The following is an 18,698-nucleotide window of genomic DNA, read 5'->3' on the forward strand; positions in this document are numbered from 1 at the left end:
CCTCCCAGTCCATTGTAAGTTGGCATGAGTGTTTTCCTCCTTGACATCTCTCAAAGACCCAAGCTAACAAAGGCATTATCTCAATGTGAGTTTTCATGATCCTCATAACAATAGAGAATGTGGCAAACTGTGCTCTAGCTTTGAAAGCTTCTGTCTGGAAATGAGGCTTTTTACTTCCACCCACATTTCATTGGCAAAGAAAGTCATGAGGCCATGCTTAATGCCAAAAGAGAGAGAGCAGAAATGCAATTCTTTTCTGTGCCCAGAAAGCACAGACTCAAACTCTGGTACACTGCAATTATGAATAACCTCCTACTTCTCTTTACCCAACATGACATCTTGGGTTTTCCCATGACTCTCTGGCCATTATCAAGTCATTAACTAGTCTATCTCATGGTAGCAAATAGTTCAGTCTGGTGTGATACTGGAACTCCAAGAGTTTATAATCTAAGCACTTACCCAGTTGTGTCTTATGCTACATTTGGAATACTTCCTGGGGCAAGTTTATATGAGAGTAGGTGGCATGCTCAGCCTTTTCTCTTTCTGGATTTACTGCTGGTCCCACACACATTTCTGACCCATTCTTTGAACAGAGAATTGTTTAGCAGCTTCTCTACCATACATTGATCTAGATGCTGCATATATTGCAAAGAACAAAATAGACACGTTTTCTACTTTTATAAAGTGGACATTCTACTTGAGAAAGTAATGAAATATGCAATATCATAATGATAAAGTTGAGTAATGAATATAGTAGGAAAGGTGGATGGGAAGTGTCAAGGAAGTACTATTCAAGTAGAGGTGTCCAGAGAAGGTGATAGTTAAGTAGAAATAGAGGTAGATGGGATAGATACAAGTTTTGTCAGGCCAAAGATTAATGAATGTTGAAAGACATAAAGCAGAACATGATCTGACTTATTGAAAAACAGCAAGAAGGATGGGGCAGGGGTGGGAGAGAAGAGCAGAAAGACATGAAGTTGGAGGGCCAATGGGAAGCTAAGATTTGGTGTGGGTTACCTCAAGATCACTTGGCTGCTGTGATTACAGAGAATGGAAGAGGGGCAAATCCAAGAGGGAGAGCAATCAGGAAACTGCAGAAATCTAGGGGAGACATAATGGTTGTTTGGGCCAACATGGCTAGTTTGGAGTTGCGAACTCCCTTATTTTCAAGCCCCTCAATTTCACACCCCATGGTAAGGAAAAAGAAGAGGAGATGTTGTTGGGGGTAGAGGACAAAAAACATTTTGCACAACTATAAAGTTGGCATCTCATAGAAATACCCTCTGCGTGCAGTAGATGTCACGAGTTGATTCTTTCCTCTCCTAAATCACCTTCAGGAGTTTTTTGAGACCTTCTGTTGCAGATGACATCATACCTATGACAGAATCAAAGACTCTTCAGTAGATCAGGTATGAACTCTTCCACTCCTTCCTTGTCCCTGGTGGTTTGTATTTTGGTTTGGACTCTTGGCTTTTCTATATTGTTCCCCTAAACGGAATACACAGGCCTGCTGTGTATTTACAAAGCATAACTCTGATTGGAGAGCAATTTGTCAATTGTTTTGCCAAACTCAGGAAGTTCTGGTTATTTCTAATGACACCTAACCTCCTCTGCCCTCCAGGAGCGACAAACAAACCAAGTCTTTCGATTGGCATCAAAATACAGCTCCTGTGTCCTTCAGTCTGTACAGAAGATGTAAAACACATTAGATCTTTCTCTTGAAGCTCCACTCACCTTGAGATGAAGGGTAAGTATAACTCTCCCTTCTCTTATCGGTTGGGGAAATGAGTAATTTATAGCACACTGGCAATTTTCTGAAAACAGATTCTCTCTTCAAGCCTCTCAAAATTCCATCTAATTCATTGCCTTCTCTTATACAGGCTGGAGGAGAGTGGTGTGTTGAATCTGTCACCTCTTCCTCTCGGCTGGTCCTGTAAAATATTCTACTACTAGCTTTATGAGATGGGCCACTCATCACGGCAGAAGCTCTGGGTCTCTAGAAAAGTTGGATTTTGTATCTCCTTATCATTGCAAGTCCAGGGCTGGCACTAGAGTAGAGCCAGTGAGGCATTTATTCTCAGGGATATGGCAAGTGCAAGGCTGGCACTTCACAACCAGATGGTCATGAGTACCTCCTTAAATTTTGTGCTGTGTGTACCTCAGTCCTAGTGCCAGTCTTAACAAGTGAACAGAAACTTCAGTGAATTTAAGCATAAAAGGTATTTTTTAAAAGCAATTTAATTTGGGCAACTTTCAGAATCACAAAAAGGGCTAGGAGAATGAACTTGGAGGCTCAAGCCCTGAGTTGTGCCACCAGTCCAGTGACAGCATCCCAGCTTTCACTTCGGACAGATACATCCAAGCTGGGAATGCTCACCACAATAGAACTGGAAAGCAAACGAGTTCCACTATAACCAGGGTCCCTACTGTTTCTAGAAAGTGGATTTTAGCCTCTGCTGCTTCTGCCACAATTGAATGAGTCACTGCCACACTCACTAGAATCAATTCACTGCACCAGCTTCTAAGTCAAGGTCAGATGCATGTGATCTAAATGTCACAGTTTAGGTTATCTGTGCAGGATGCATGGGATTCTGGGAAAGTGAGTATTTGCCATTTTTACCTTCCATGCTGAGGATAGGCTTCCATTTATCATGTGGGAAATTTCCTAAATACGTAGGAATTTAGATCCTGGGACGTCAAATACGAATAACAAATGGCAAGCCATCAGTCAATAATGTAAAGTTACGAATGTGCAGTAAGTTCTATGAAAGAAACAAAAATAGGAATTGAGAAAGAATAAAAGAAGAATAATCTACTTAAAATACCATGGTCAATGAGGGGTGCAGGCTGAGACACAAAGAAGAGAAGAATCTGTCTATGCACAGACTGGCTATACGCAGAGGAAACAAAAAAGGCAAGAGTCTTTAGGGTGGGGAGGAACTTGGTGTGTCCCCATAACCGATTAGGATTGGAGCATAGATGAAGGATGTGGAGGAGCTGAAGATAGACAGAGTCAGATCGTGCAGGGCCTTGTAGGTTGTGGTTAGAGATTTGTGTTTTATTCCAAGAACAATGGGAAGTCGTTGCAAGTTTTTAGCAGAGGAATAAAATAATACAATTCTATTTTTTTTTTATTATAAAATCATTTGCCTATGTCTACCGAAGGAACTGGCATGGAAAAAAACAGATCAGAGATATCAGCTGGAAGGCTGTTGTGGAATTCCTGGGGAAAGAAGATGATTCCAAATAGGGAGGTGACAGCAGAAGTGAGGATAACAGTCCACATACAATGTGTGCTTTTGGAGGTAGAAATCAGTGGCTTGAAGTTGGTAAATTAGGGAAAAAGAGGAATCATGGGTGATTGCTAGGTTTATGGACTGAGCAATTGAATGAGTCATCGTAACTTTTACTAAAGTTGAGTAGAAATCAGGAATAGTTGACATGTTCTGTTTGTCATATTGGTTTGACACCAAACAGAAAAGACTTCACCTCAAGAATTGTAACAGACCAATTTGCAAATATGATCAAGTAAAACCAGTATTAAACATTCGATCACTTTTGGAGTTCAGAACCATCTCGTAGGCTTTCTCTCTCTTCTTCTTTTTCTTTATTTTTAAAAAATAACCAACTGTTCAAACATACAGAAAAATATAAGAATAAAAAAATTTACAAGACACCTGTATCTCCACCATCCAGATTTAACAAATGTTAACATTTTACTATATTCACTTTAGATCTTTTTAAAAATAAATAACACACTACACACACAACTCTACTCCTTCACCGTATCCTGCTTAACCATATGATGCTATTTATACAAAATTCTAAAACACTCAAAACAATCTATGTATTTTTATGGTTTGCTGAACATGTAGTAAACTTATTTTTAAAAAAGTATGTTAGAACATGCCAACAGCAGAATATTTTTTGTTTTTCTACTTTAGATTAAATGTAATATAATCCCCACACATCAGGGGTTCCAAGAAATCACACCTCTGTCATTTCAAAGAGTGGTTTTTTTCCTCACCTAAAATATTATACAAAACCTACTGCTATGGCAACCCAACACATTGAAGAGAACCTCTAGTTTTCAGCTCATTTGGGTCACATCTGAGATGCCCATTGCCCAAATCTACACAGATCCCTCAAAAGCAGGCACATTGAATCTTTGTTGTATGCACTATCTTGTGCCAAGCCTGCCTCTAGTACCCATGTCAGAGCTCCCAGGGCCACCAACACTGCGTTAAGGCACAGAATCCACCTAGTCACCTAATTAGAGTTCTCAGACCTTGCACAATTTTCTGGGCACAAGGCAAAAGACCCACCTCAGCTCCCAACCTCCTAGCTCTGAGAAATTCAATTCTTTTCAGCTGGATCCCCCTGTGCTTTTTCAGCCCACCAATCCTCCACTATCAGGGCAATCTCGTTGTCAGCCACTAGCAGAGGAAACATCCTGAAGGTTTCTTAACTTTCTTCTAGGGTAAAGAAATCTGAAATTCAGGAGAAAAATCTCTGACAACCTTTAAAGAAAAACAAAAATATCTCTCCTTCTTTTCCAATGAGCTTATAGCCAAGTTGGTAAAATGCTACCTGTTTTAGATTATCTTCTCCCACTTAATATAGTTTCTTTGGGCTTAGGGCCTGCTGACTCTACTTTCCTATGGAACTTGTCTGGACTATTTCTATAAATTATTTCTAGAAGTTTCTTTACCACCATTTTTTTCCTTTAATGAACAAATACTGGGCTCTTGACATCTTAATATTTCACCGCTAACTACTTTTACTTCCTCTAGTTTCCTTCCCGTGTCTTAATTTTTAAATTCCAATCATTTTCTATTCTTCCCAAAAAGGTTTTTTTCTTATTTTCTTCTTTTTTTCTGCACTTGATGTTATTGGTGAACTCAAAATATTACCTGAGTAATAACAAAGTGTTTCTGGCAATGCAATAAAATAAGAAAAAGGAAAACAAAATACATTTTAAGTATTTATCCTATTGCCCATCGAGAGGACAATCATTATTATTTGCCTCATAAATAGCAATATGAAATGATAGAACTGAAAAGTCTATCATTTCCAAATTTCTGCCAAATCTAACTACATCTATATCTTTCACATTCTTCCTAATTTCTCTTAAGTAACAGTCAAGCAAAAGAACATGTTTTCGTATATAATTTTACTATATATATATATATATATATATATATATATATATATATATACATATATATATTTTGCACCAGAGAAATGTACTTAATTAATTGAAAAATCCTTTTAGAGAACTTTGTGGAATAGACCTGGGACCCCCCAACATTGTTGCATTTTTGCTCTGACACATTGAACTCCCAGTTCCAAGTAGAAAGAAACTTCAGCAAAGCCACCCATTGATGGCTCTATACACACAAAGCCAGGCAATAAAAGCAATTCACATTCCCAGTGTGGAAATATTTAACTTTTCTGGAAATATTTCACTTATGTCTGCAACACACTTCTATTTCAATTATTAGAGAATCATTTAATGACCTTCTTTTCCCATTAGTCTGTTATGGGGAAAATACTGATTCAAGACATATTAAAGGTATCCAGAACTAATTTAAAGAAAGGAGGCAAAACTCCATTTTTCTTATACCCGACTTCTGTTCCTATTGTCATGTCTGTGATTGCTAAATGATAAAAGTAGAATATTTAGTTACCCTTCTATTGAGTTCATAGAAAGAAGTTCATAACTATTAAAATTTCCACATATTTGAAAGCTTTTTAAAAAATAAATTTGTTTTTGTATCTCTATGCCTGGAATATGCACAGCACACAATAGGCAAGCAATAAATATTTGAGGATGGAAAATTATCTGTCTAAAATACTTTTAGAGATAGCCCTGCCTGAAGGGGAAAGGAGATCATTCATAATCTCTTCGGATCCTTAGATTGTATTTTCTCAGTAGCATGGTGGTATTCCACACTCCCTTTTTCCCACACTCTCCCAACCCCAAATCCCTAAAAGGCTGAATTCAAGAAGGCAGGACTGGACAAATCAAATGCCTCATTAAGAATGCCTGAAGAAATATGCCTAAAGATGAAATTATAGCTCTTAGACCAGCACTCAAAACCCTGGAATAAAAAGAAAAGAGAGAGGAGGAGGTGGGGGCAAAATTATGCGATTTGACCGTGGTTACTTATCCAGCAAATGTTTCTGAAAGCTACTAACTACTAATTGTGGTAAAGGTTTTTAAGCCGGGAAATGGTGAGTCTCTCTCTCTCTCTTTCCCCGACGCACTGTAATTCATGTGCAGTTTGGGGATGGCACTATGTCTTAAATACAATAATATTTTAGAGAAATTTGAACACTCTAAGTTAACAGGTATGCCAATTTGGAGCCGTAAAAGAGATGCAACTCCAGAGATTTCAAATAATTTAATAAGGCGTTACCGTTTTTCTAAAGTTCTATGGGTTTATTTATTTATTTATTTTTTTCATCAGCCTAAAAAGCTCTACCATGTGGCCTAATTCAAGGCTGCAGGCAGGAGAAATTACTGACTTTATTATGCTTGCCCGGTGCTCTCCAGTAAAAGCGTTCGGCACCAGGCGTTCTCATTCTGGGAGCCTCTGTAGAAAGCTTTTGCCCTGACAGATCTCCACTGGCTTCTTATGAAAAGCAACGTTGAGAAGGAGGTTATGTTCTATTGTGTACCAGGCTCAGAGGTTTTGTGCCCTCCCCACCCCCTTTGCCTTAGAAAAGACCCACAGCGGGGCCTAGTCACACGGAGTCATAATGGCCCTTGGGCCACTGAAAGACATTCAGGCCCCGCTGAAGAAAGATTAATGTTGATTATTATTGCCATTAATGGTATTACTGTTATTGTTGTTATTACCCATTGCTTACTGGAAGGAGCATTCTGTGGTCTTTTGAAACATTCCAGTGCTTTCCCTGCAGTGTTCAGAACAGCCAGTTGCTTATCTACATGGGAACAAAGAGGAAACGTAAAGCCATTGCTGTTCCCTGTATTTCTTCTGGTGCAGCTGGTCTTGTGTTTTTCTTTGCTAAGATGAATAAGAAAACAGAAAAGAATGGTGTATTAGTTAGGGTGAAGCTGGCTTCTGTGAGAGAATAACCCCCAAGGCTCAAAGGTTTCCAGACTTCCCAAGTTTATTTCTCACTCGTCAAAGTCTAAACTGGGTATTACCAATGGGCAGACAACTTCCTTCCAAGGACTGATCAAGGGACTCAAGTGCCTTCCATTTTGAAGCTAACAAATTCACCTCTCTCTGAGGACTGACTACATTCCAGCCAGCTCAACACTGGAAAGACCACCACGGGTGGCCTTGAAGTTGTACACACAAACTCTACTCATTTTCCATCAGCCAAACTTAACCATAAGAAAATTTGGGAATTCTGTCTAGTAAGCAGTGGAGACAGGATTGGAACCTGAGCAACCTTACTTCAGAGACTTCTTCTCCAAGTTTTGAGGTGTTGGGTCAAAACACATGGTGAGTTTCAGGTAACTTTCCCTGGAAGGTGGCATATGTATGGAAAGATAACCATAGCGACATCAAATCCACCAACTCTTTCCATGTTGAACATACTGTTAGTGTTCTTTATTGTTTAATGAAAGTCATTATGAATACTCCTAAAAGACAAACTTCTCTTGAAGCAAGTTTGCATTTCTGGGAGTAAATGATGAAGTGCTAGACACAGAACAGGCATTTGGACCTTGATATCTTTTATCTGGGGACACTGAGTCACTCCAAAGGAAAAGGCTACCTGGGGGTATACACCTGGCTGCCTGAGTCTGCTTGCTCTAGGGGAGACAGGATGTCAGCTCTCCCAAACACAGATTTCATCCAGTTTCCTCGTGCCTTTAGCCCTACCTTTCACTCCAATCTGCCACCATATTGATGCATCTAAACATGTCATAAACATCTCTTTTATGTTTCCCTTCCACAGAAAACTCTAGGCTGTGTTTTCCTTCTCTCTACCTTGTCAATTCCCACACTTACATGTGCATTCTGTCTCAAGAATTTCTATTAGCATCTCTCAATTGATAATGTCTCCTTCCCCTTCTCTTTACTCTTATGAACTTTGAGAGTATTTTTAATGACTTTGGTGGTTTTTAAAAATACAGATTCTTGGGCCTCATACTTGAAAATTCAGATAAACTGAATATGAATTAGAATCTATGTCACTCTATATTTTGAAAAAAGTTATAATACAAAATAAAATATACAGTACAACAACATCCCATATAGACACCACCCAAATTATTCAACATTTATCAATATTTGAGAGGCTAAGGATATAGTTCAGTGGTAGAGTAGTCATCTAGCATGTATGAGGCTCTGTGCTCAGATCTTCAGCAATGAAAAAAAAGGTCTGATGTATCTATGCTTTGCTGAAATATTTAAAGCAGTAAGCCCAGATATTATATAATTTTGTCTCTATACATTGCAACATGCCGCTCCAAGAATTAAGATATTTTCTTATGCAATTATATCAAAGAATTAATCATTTTCTCTAGAATCATGTAACATTCATTCTCATAATATAATTTCCATGATTGTTTCAAAATTTATGCATAATTGTTATTTTTTTCAAAAGATCAAAAAATAAAGAAAAATTCTATTTTGTTATACAAAGCAAGAACAACATTAACACTACAGGTAATGAGGCTTGCCCAATAAAAGAAAATTTATAGATCAATCTCACTTAGGAATATCAACTGAAAAAAAAATCATGCAATCAGCAAACATGAAAAAGCTGGAGTGTTTATCCTAATTATCAAACAAAACAGATTTTTAAAGCAAAAAAAATGTTATTTTAAGTAAAGGACATATTATAATTAAAGAGTTCATCCATCAGGAAGAAATAACAACTATAAACATATATACAACTAACAGTAGAGTCCTAAAATGCATGAAACAAAACTGAGAGAATTAAAAGGAGAAATAGATAATTCATGTTCTATGCCATAAAAAAAGTTATTACAAATTTAAATGATTGAAATCATGTGAAGTATTTTCCCCAATCTCAATGTAGAGAAGTATAGATCAATAACAGAAAGAAATTTGACAAATTCATGAATATGTAGAAATTGAACACATTCTTTTAGAAAAAATATATGGATCAGGGAAGAAATCACAAGGAAAATTAGAAAATATTGGGGATAAATAAAAAATTAAGACACAATATACAAAAAACTTAGGGTTTGCAGCTAAGGTTGTGCTTAGAAGGAAACCGATAGCTGCAGACAGTACAATTTTATTCTTGCTTTTATTAAATTATTTATTCTAATTTGTTATACACGATGGCAGAACGTAATTCATTTCATATTACTCATATAGAGCATAATTTTTCAAGTCACTGTTGTACACGAAGTATTTTCACACCATTCATATCTTCATACTTGTACTTAGGGTAATGATGTCTATCTAACTCATTCCACTGTAATTCATACCCCTTTGACCTCTCTCTACCCTTCCCTCCCCTTTGCCCTATCTAAAGTTCCTCCATTCCTCCCATGCTCCCCGACCCCATCGCCATTATGAGTCAGCATCTTCATATCAAAGAAAACATTCGGCCTTTGTTTTTGGGGGATTGGCTTGCTTCACTTAGCATTATATTCTCCAACTCCATTCATTTACCTGCAAATGCCATGACAGTACATTTTTAAAAAGGAAAATTTTAATTATAACCTAAACTCCACTTTAATACACTAGAAAAAGAAAAGCATATTAAAACTGAATGCATGAAGAAGAAAGGAAATAATGAAGACTTAGGTGAAAATTAATGAAATAGAAAACAGAAAAAAAATAGAAAATCAAAGAAATCAAATTTTTAAAAAATGCACAAATTTGACAATCTTTGAGTTAAGTCCAAAAGGAAAAAAAAAAAGATCAAAATTACCAAAAGCAAGAACCAAAGAGGGGAAGCACTGCTCACTTTCTTACAATAACATGGGTGAAAAGGTACATTACAACCAATACACTAGGTTATCTAGAGTCAAATGGGAAGATTCCTAAAAAAGACAAAACTACTGAAAGTGATTCAAGATGAAAGAGAACATTTGAACATGTCACCAACAAGTAAGGAGTTGGAATTAGTCAAAAATCTTCCCACAAAGAAAAGCACAGGCCCGAACAAACACTGCCTAAGTATGTGTGTGTGTGTGTGTGTGTGTGTGTGTGTGTGTGGTTGCTTATGTTTAGGTATACATAACTATGTGTATGTGTATGCATGTGTGTACCTGTGTTTATGGAGAGAGAAAGAATTATACAACTAATATAGCAAAATCTTAAACAAAGCATCATAAGCAAAGGTATACAGCAGGTTTTTTCTCACACTATGCTTAAAATAATATGATTTTTTCCTATTATTATTAAAAATAATAATTCATATGACCAAGGGTGGATCTTTCTTGGAACACAAGGATTATTGAAAATTAGGAAGCCTATGAAATAATATATCACATTGATAGAATTTTAAAAAATTATACAATCATTTTTATAGTTATGGAAAGGTATTTGTCAAAATTTAAGGGTCAATCCTGATAGAACATGTACTGAAATACAATTCAAAAGATCCTTCTTTAGCACAATAAAGAAGCAATATAGTTTTTCTGATATGTGGATGCTAATTAACAATAATGGGAGTGGCTAAGGAAGAATAGAGGTACTTTGCATTAAGCAGAGGAGAGTGAAGAGAGAGGATGGGGCATGGAATAATAAGGATAGTAGAATGAACCTGACATTATCACCTTCTGTGGATATATGACTACATGACCAGTGTGATTCTACATCATGTACAACCAGAAGAATGAGAAGTTATACTCCATTTATGTATGATGTATCAAGGTGCATTCTACTGTCATGTACAACTAATTAGAACAATTTTTTTAAAAGAAGCAAGATAGGACCATCAGCTACCAGATATTAAAATGTAAAAGTAAATTTTTTAAACTTTCCACATTTAAAACAGTATAGTAAATATTGTTGCATAAATAAATTGAAAGACAAATAGACGAAAAGTCACAAGTAATTGTGGGAATGAAATGTCAGTATAAATCAGTGCAAGAATTTTAAATAAGTGGTGTTGGCTTAACTAATCATTTTGAAAATTATCAAATATGAGAGTAGATGTATATCTTATATATAAACCATGTCTACATTAGACTAGAGTGCTAGAAGAAAATTTTGAATCCATACCAACAATAGAAGAGAATTTTATAATTCGGGACTGTGTAAATTCTTCCTATGACTCCAATTCTAAAGTACCTAGAGATAGATGCATTTTATTACATGAAACATTTAAAAGCACAAAATAAAAACAGTAAATATACCAAACAAAAACCACTGTGTCATTGATATCACAAAGAGCCAACATCTCTGGTATGCAAAGAACTCCTAAAGTCTGAGTAACAGAATGAACCACCTGATAAGTAAATGAGGAAAGATATGTACAAACCACTTACACAATAAGACATAAAATACCTCTTCAAATATATGGAAAAATTCTCAAACTTACACCTGGCCAGGGAAATTTTGGTTTCTGGTGAGGACTCTCTTCCTGACTTGTAGGTATCTTCTCAGTATTTCTTCATGGACATTTCTCCAGTGTGTGAACTCTGGTGTCTCTTATAAGAACACGAATCCTGTTGGATCTGGGCTCCACCCATATGGCCTTATATCATCTTAATTTCTTTCTTGGAGGACAAATCTCTAAATAAAACAACATATAAGCTGAGCAGATTTTCTCCATCATGCTCTTCCACCATGATATTCTGTGTTCCATAGGCCCAAAGCAGTGGACACAGGTACCATGGCCTGAAAACTCTGAAACTATGAAGCAAACAAACAAAAAGTCTTTGTTAAGTTTTTTTATATTAGATATTTTGGTCACCTAAAAGAAAAACAAACACAAAGAGTCTTTTTTTTATTTTTTATTGTTTTGTTTTTGTCATTGCTTATATTATAAGGTGAAGTCCTGTCTTTTCTCTCCCACAAAATCAGCACTGATTATAAAATAATTCCAGATGATACATTAGGGCAGTAGTCCCCGTTTATCCATGGTTTCATTTTCTACCCTTTCAGATACTCACTATCAACCATAGTTTGAAAATATTAAATGGAAAATTACAGAAATAAAGAATTTATAAATTTTAAATTGCATGCTATTCCAAGTAGCATTATGAACCTTGTACATTATGTGCTATAATCATCTAGGATGTGAATCATCCCTTTCTCTGGTATCCACACTACATGTACTACCCTCCTGTTAGTCACTCAGTACTACCCATCTCAGTCACCAGACCAACTGTTGTAGTATCAAAATATTTGTATTCAGGTAACCTTTATTTTTCTTACCAATGGTTCCAAAACACAAGAGTAGGGATTCTGGCAAAGAGAAGGCAAAAATTGCTTCTTTTAGTGGAAAGGTAAAAATACTCAATTTAATAAAGAAAGAAAGAATCATATGCTGAGGTTGCTTAAATTTATGGTTAATTATTATTTATAATTCCTTATTATTCCTGATTTATAAATTAGACATATTACAGATCATGTATAGATAGAAAACACACTATAAACATAGTATACATAGTGTACACACACACACACATATACGCGCGCGCGCGCGCGCACACACACACACACACACACACACACACACACAGGGCTTTGTACTATCTGTGATTTCAGGCATTCACCAGGGAATCCCCTACAGATAAAGAAAGACTATATTCTTACAAATGTTGTTAGATTATGAGAAGTTTATTAATGACACGGCTGATTTAAAAAAAAAAAGTCTTGTCAGAGTCAGGAAGTTGATCTGTACTAAAATCTACAGATTGCTTTTATTTTGAAATGTGATAAAAAAATTTTCAGAAAAGATAAAGTAGACATATTCTCACCTAATGCTGGTTGATTTCTACCATGACAAATAATTAAATTGACTCCACTTAACTCCATGCCACTCAGAGTTTTCTTTTTCTGATCACCCACCACCATCACCACTATCTTCCATTCCTCAATCTTCCACAGTTAATGTCATCTCACAAAAATACAACCATAAAATATTTTTATGGAAGTTAAAAGCAAAAAATTATGCATAGCTGCAAAATCTTTATTTATTTTTCATAGCAGATCTTAAGAACAGAAAAGAAGAAAATATAGAAGAAAAATGGAACCAAGTCACACTACCCATTCATAGTACTATCTAAAATGTGTCAGTGTGATTGTACCTTTGATCTGATGATGCTCTGATTCCTTCATAAGTGTATTTAGATACTTCAACCCTTAAAACTCCATGAAAAAATGTGCGAGGAAGATTCTGTTACTCACTGAGTTCTAGAACTCAGAATCAATAACAACACAGGAAGAGTTCAATGATGGTTCCTGGAAATGTTCAAAGTAACCAGAAGACAGGTCATGGTTGGACAGAACATAGCATATATGCCACTCCCCTACCAATTTCCCACATTAGCCCAATCCAAAAGCATCACAAACAAAATACAGCTCTCTTATCATCCTAGCCAGGCCATGGCCACAGAACCCTTCTCATCTCAAGACTGTAGCTAACTGTATCTAGTTAATTGGAGTTAACACTCCTCATAAAAATTACTCGCAATCACTTATTCAGATTTTGAAAAGAAAGTATTTGATACTTCCTCTTCCAGACTCATGGAAGACTAAATAAATGGATTGTCACTCCTGCTCAAGACAATGGAAGTACGATGGACAAACTACAGAAAAGCATCTGGTAAAAGAATGTGGAAAATTTCAGGCTTATAGCCAACAGAAGGGAGAGTTTAGAGAGGTAGGAAAAGCACCTAGGCCCCTCTCATCTTGAAATCACTTACCAAACCAAAACACCTAAACATCGGATTTTCACAAACTAAAGTTCGGAGGCTGCCCAGGGTGAGATTCTCATGCTGCATTCACAAAGGCTCAAACACTTGGAAATAACAAAACTCCGTCCACATTAAAACATCGAAATTATTGCTTGTCTTAAATCTTGGTGCTAAGTGGAGAGGTGAAATATATTTTCTGAGAATTCATAATCACAAATCAGCTGCCAAAAGTTTATAGCCTGAATTCCTACTATCCGGATAATCTAAAAACCTTGAAGATTCAGTTTAAAATAGTCTTGGATTGGTATAGTAGTTTTAAGCACCTGACAAAGATAAATACAAATTCTCTATATAAGACACTATTTTCAGTACAGGCTGCAAAAAGTTTCCAAAGATAAAGTGTCAAGGGAAATGAGCAGATTTCAGTCAAAAATTATTAAATCCACAAGGAATTAGGCACCATGGTATGAGAAGGAGAAGAAATAGTTGTGTAGAATCAGACATAAAATACGCAGCAAATAGACTTTATGAAGTTCAAGAATAAAATAGGCTTGAGAATATAATAGTAAGTAGAGTTATAAAGAGCCAAACAGAACTTCAATAAGTTACAAATAAAATTAAATTATATTCTTAATGGATACACTTAATAGCAGACCCAGTAGAGCCAGCAGGAGTGGGTAGGGAAAAAACATGACGATAAGGCAAAATATGTCATCCAGAATGCAAACCAGAGAGATAAAAAAAACATGGGGCATGGAGGTAGATTAGCACAGTGGAAAATAGAGTGAGAAAATTTAATATATGTCTAATTAGAGTGTAGGAAAAGAAAAAAATGATACAGAAGCAATATCTGAAAGAAAACATGACTGAAAACTTCCCCAAACTGATGATAGTCACCAATCTGCATATTAATAAACCCCAACAAACTCCAGAAAGATAGAAAGAAATACATACTTCAAAATACAGTGTGTCTGAAGAATCTCAAGACCTGAAAAGCAACCAAACTGGAGAGACATATCACCATCTCAAATTTCTAAGAATCATTAAAGCTAGAAGCCAAAGAAATTGTATGTTCAGTTTTCCCAGAGAACATAACCATCAACCTACAATTCTATACTTGTCAAATATTAAGGTAAAATAAGCATCTCCCACCTGTATAAAAGAAAATTCTAAAGTTTATATTTCGAAAAGAAAGTAAGTCATCCCCCAAAGAAAGTCAGAAACAAGAAAGAATGAAGAGCAAATAATGATATAAATGTATGAAATCTAAAGAAATGTGGACTTTTAAAATAATATGATGATGGTGTATGTGGCACAAATATTAATAATCACATTGGAATTAGAATCTTAATACTCTAAGATTCTTATATTTTTCTGGAGTTTAAGAATATTATTTAACTTTAGAATTTGATGAGTTGATTTTTCAGGTTAGAATTTCTATAAAGTCCAGTTAAAAGAATAAAACTAGTAAAGAAAAAAAAAATATATATATATAACCAATCGATTCAAACTAAGACAAGAAAGCAAGGAGAATGAAACATAAAACTAAACAGCATAAGGACAATATAATTTAAAATCCAACATACCAATAATTATAACAAGTATAAATGGACTAAGTGCCTCTATTAAAGTTAAATATTTTTAAATCCATTTTTTGCTATTTATAATATCCATTTAAAATACAAAGCTATAAAAAGTTTGAAACTAAAGTAGAAAAAAAGTCAATCCTAAAAAAGAAAGATGGTGTAGTTATATTAATATCAGACACAGCAGACTTCAAAGCATTTAAAGAGGGTCACATCATGATGCTAAAAGGTTTCTGTTCACCAGTAAGGAATAGGATGTTAAAGCTGAAAGCATGTAAGAACAGTCTCAAATTATATTAATAAAAAATGTATGGGGAAGAAGTCCACATTCATAGGGGGAAACTTTGATCATACTGCTCACAGTAATTGGGAGGCCACACAGGCAAAGCATGAATTCAAATCACAAGTTTGATGAAATGAACATATATTAAGCTTTTCAGACAACATCTGTACAGACCACAACATTTTTTTATGTCTACGTGGCAGTTACAAAATTTGATCATATACTGAATCATAAAGCATGTATCAACAAATCTCAAAGGATTAAAGCAGAATACATCTTCTCATCATTATGCAATTAAACTAGAAATCAGGAATCAAAAGATAAGTATGAAATGACCCTAAGTTGGAAAGTTAAGGACCATACTTCTGTGTAACCGAAGGGTCAAAGAAGAAATCTCAGTATAAATGAAGAATTTTAAAATGGTACATATTGAAACTTGGGGAACATAGTAAAAGCAGTAGAAGGAAATGTATCATTTAAAATTTTAAAATTAAAAAAAAGAAAACTTAAAAATTAATAAAATCAAGATTTATCTCAAGAAATTAACAAAGCTTCATGAATTAAAAGACAAGAAATAAAAGATATAAATGGAAAATAACAAAACAAAACAAATTAATTCTATAACAAAACAAATCAAAGTGGCTATTTTTAAAGATTAATAAAATGTTAAAATCTCTGTTCAAATTTACTCATAAAAAGCTCAAATAAATACTATCAAAAATGAAAAGGAAGCTACAACAACACATTTGACAAATATTAAAAAGACAATCTAAAGCAAGAAGTTAAAAGAGAAGTCAAATTCCAAATATAAAAGAGGAGATTAGAAAAGCTGAATAATCTCATAATTAGAGAAATTTAATTAGGTTACTATTCTCATAAGGTGCAGGGTTGTTGTTATAGAGCTATAATTTGCCCAGAGTAAAATTCATGCATTTTAGGTGTTCAATTCAATGAGTTTTGACAAGCATATGCAGTCACGTGGCCATCACCACAATTCATTCATACAGAGTCGTTCCATAACACCTGAAATTTCCTTATATGCTTTTCTAGTCCATTCCCCTCTCCTTACGCCAGCTCCTGGCGACCACTAACTTGATTTCTGAACCTATAACTTTGTCTCTTTCAGAACACTACATAGCCTTTTGTCTGATGTTTTCTCATTCAGCATAAAGATCTGGAGGTTCTTCCTTATGACAGGCATCAGTGGTCCACTCCCTTTTAATACAAAGTAAGCCATTGTACATATACACAGTTTGTTTATCCATGCACCCATTGATGAACTATTGGATTATTTCCAGGGTTTTTTTTTTTTAGCAATTTGAATAAATCTTCAACAAAAATTCTTATACAGATCTTCATGTGAATATGTGTTTTCATTTCTCTTGGGTAAATACATAGGAGTAGGATTACTGGGTTATATGGGAAGTGCATGTTCAACTTTGTAAGAAATTGCCAAATTTGAGTGGTACTCAAAGTGGCAGTAGTGCATTTCCACTAGCCATTCCCATGGCTTCACATCTTTACCAGCATTTAGTCTGTCATTAAAAAGAAAAAAACTATTTCAATAGATAGGTAGTAGTCAGACCCATATGATTTTATTGGTGGATTCTACTAAATAGTCAAGGAATAAATAATTTCAGTGATATACATGAATTCATGGATTCATGATTCAGTTTGCTAGTATTTTGTACTTTTATTTACTATTTTAAAATAATAAAAATAAATAAATAAAATGTGTTAGCATGAGAAAATTAGTTGTACAAATTAATATAGTAACCAAAGAAAAGAAAAAATATAAGCATATCAATAAATTCTGGAAAAGACTTAATAAAATTATCACTCATTTATATTTAGAAAACATATTTTTAGCAAACTATGACTAGAAATGACATTTTTTCTTAAACAAATAAGTATGTGTTCAGACAAGTTCCAAGGAACATCTAACTTAATGGAGAGCCATTCTAGATAATTTTATTTAAGACTTTGAACAAGACAAGGATGTGGGCTATCACCTGTTTTTCTTTGACCTTGTTCTGGGGTCCTAGTAAAAGGCAGGGTAGCCTAGTAAAATATAAGAATAAAAAAGTAAGTTATCAGAAAGAACAAGTAGAAATTTTGGTAAATTTTATATATCTATGTATATATATGTACATATAGGTATATATTTTAGTTATAGATGAACACAATACCTCCAGCAACGGAAGTGCTCTACCACTAAGCCCCAGCCCCAGCCCCAGAAATTTTGATAAATTTTAATTGATGTGGTAGCATGCAAATGGAATGCTACTCTCTCACTGTCCAGTATTTTATACAAAAAGACAGCTCTTATGCAGGTTTCTGACATCAGCATTTGTCCATGGTAAAACTGTGAAAACTGTGGATAATACTAAGTGGTTTCTCTGTCCCCTCTTATTCCCCCACGACCCGCACAGCTTGACCTCACTGCACCACTATTCATTATGAGACATTCAACAGGTTGCTGGAGGGAATTCACAGATCAGAACTCAGAGGTGACATAAAAGACATGAAAGGAAATCTCGCGCTGAAAAAAAGTGAACAGAAAGAGGTTTTACTGTTGTTAGTGTGCATCAACAAACTCAGGAAAGAAAAAAAAACATACTTAGAGACACATTACAGTGTATCTGCATATATTATACGGCTGTTTGTTTATAGCACTTTAGAATTGCTGGGGTCTTAGAAAACACGAAAGTCCAACTAAGTTTATAGTCTTTAAAAATCACCACCCTCTAGAGCTGAGATGTAGTTCAGAGGCAGAGCTCTTGTATAGTATGAGGAAGTCCTTGGGTTCGATCCCTAGCAACACACAACATCATCTATTTAATATACCAGAGAAGACGCTTCTTCACCAATTTATCCAATTTTAATAGTCATGTTAGACTGTTTAAAAAGATTCTCAATTTCTAAAATCGCTATAATCTCCAACCAGAATCTGGGATTCTAAGGTTTAAGGACAGCTGACTATCAGTAGCCTTCA

General features: G+C 35.1%; 1 long non-coding RNA gene across 5 annotated transcripts in view; it reads left to right on the forward strand.

Annotated features, from left to right (window-relative positions):
• LOC308644240 overlaps positions 1–18,698 on the forward strand; it is a 175,894-nt gene that overhangs the window by 119,405 nt on the left and 37,791 nt on the right. For all 5 annotated transcript variants that reach the window (XR_014020927.1, XR_014020928.1, XR_014020929.1 and 2 more), the window contains 2 exons: positions 1,338–1,409; positions 1,622–1,747. This is a non-coding gene — a long non-coding RNA (uncharacterized lncRNA). The remainder of the gene's footprint in view (positions 1–1,337; positions 1,410–1,621; positions 1,748–18,698) is intronic.

This window comes from Spermophilus citellus (assembly GCF_964194105.1).
Source record: "Spermophilus citellus genome assembly, chromosome: 3".
Classification (NCBI taxonomy): domain Eukaryota; kingdom Metazoa; phylum Chordata; class Mammalia; order Rodentia; family Sciuridae; genus Spermophilus; species Spermophilus citellus.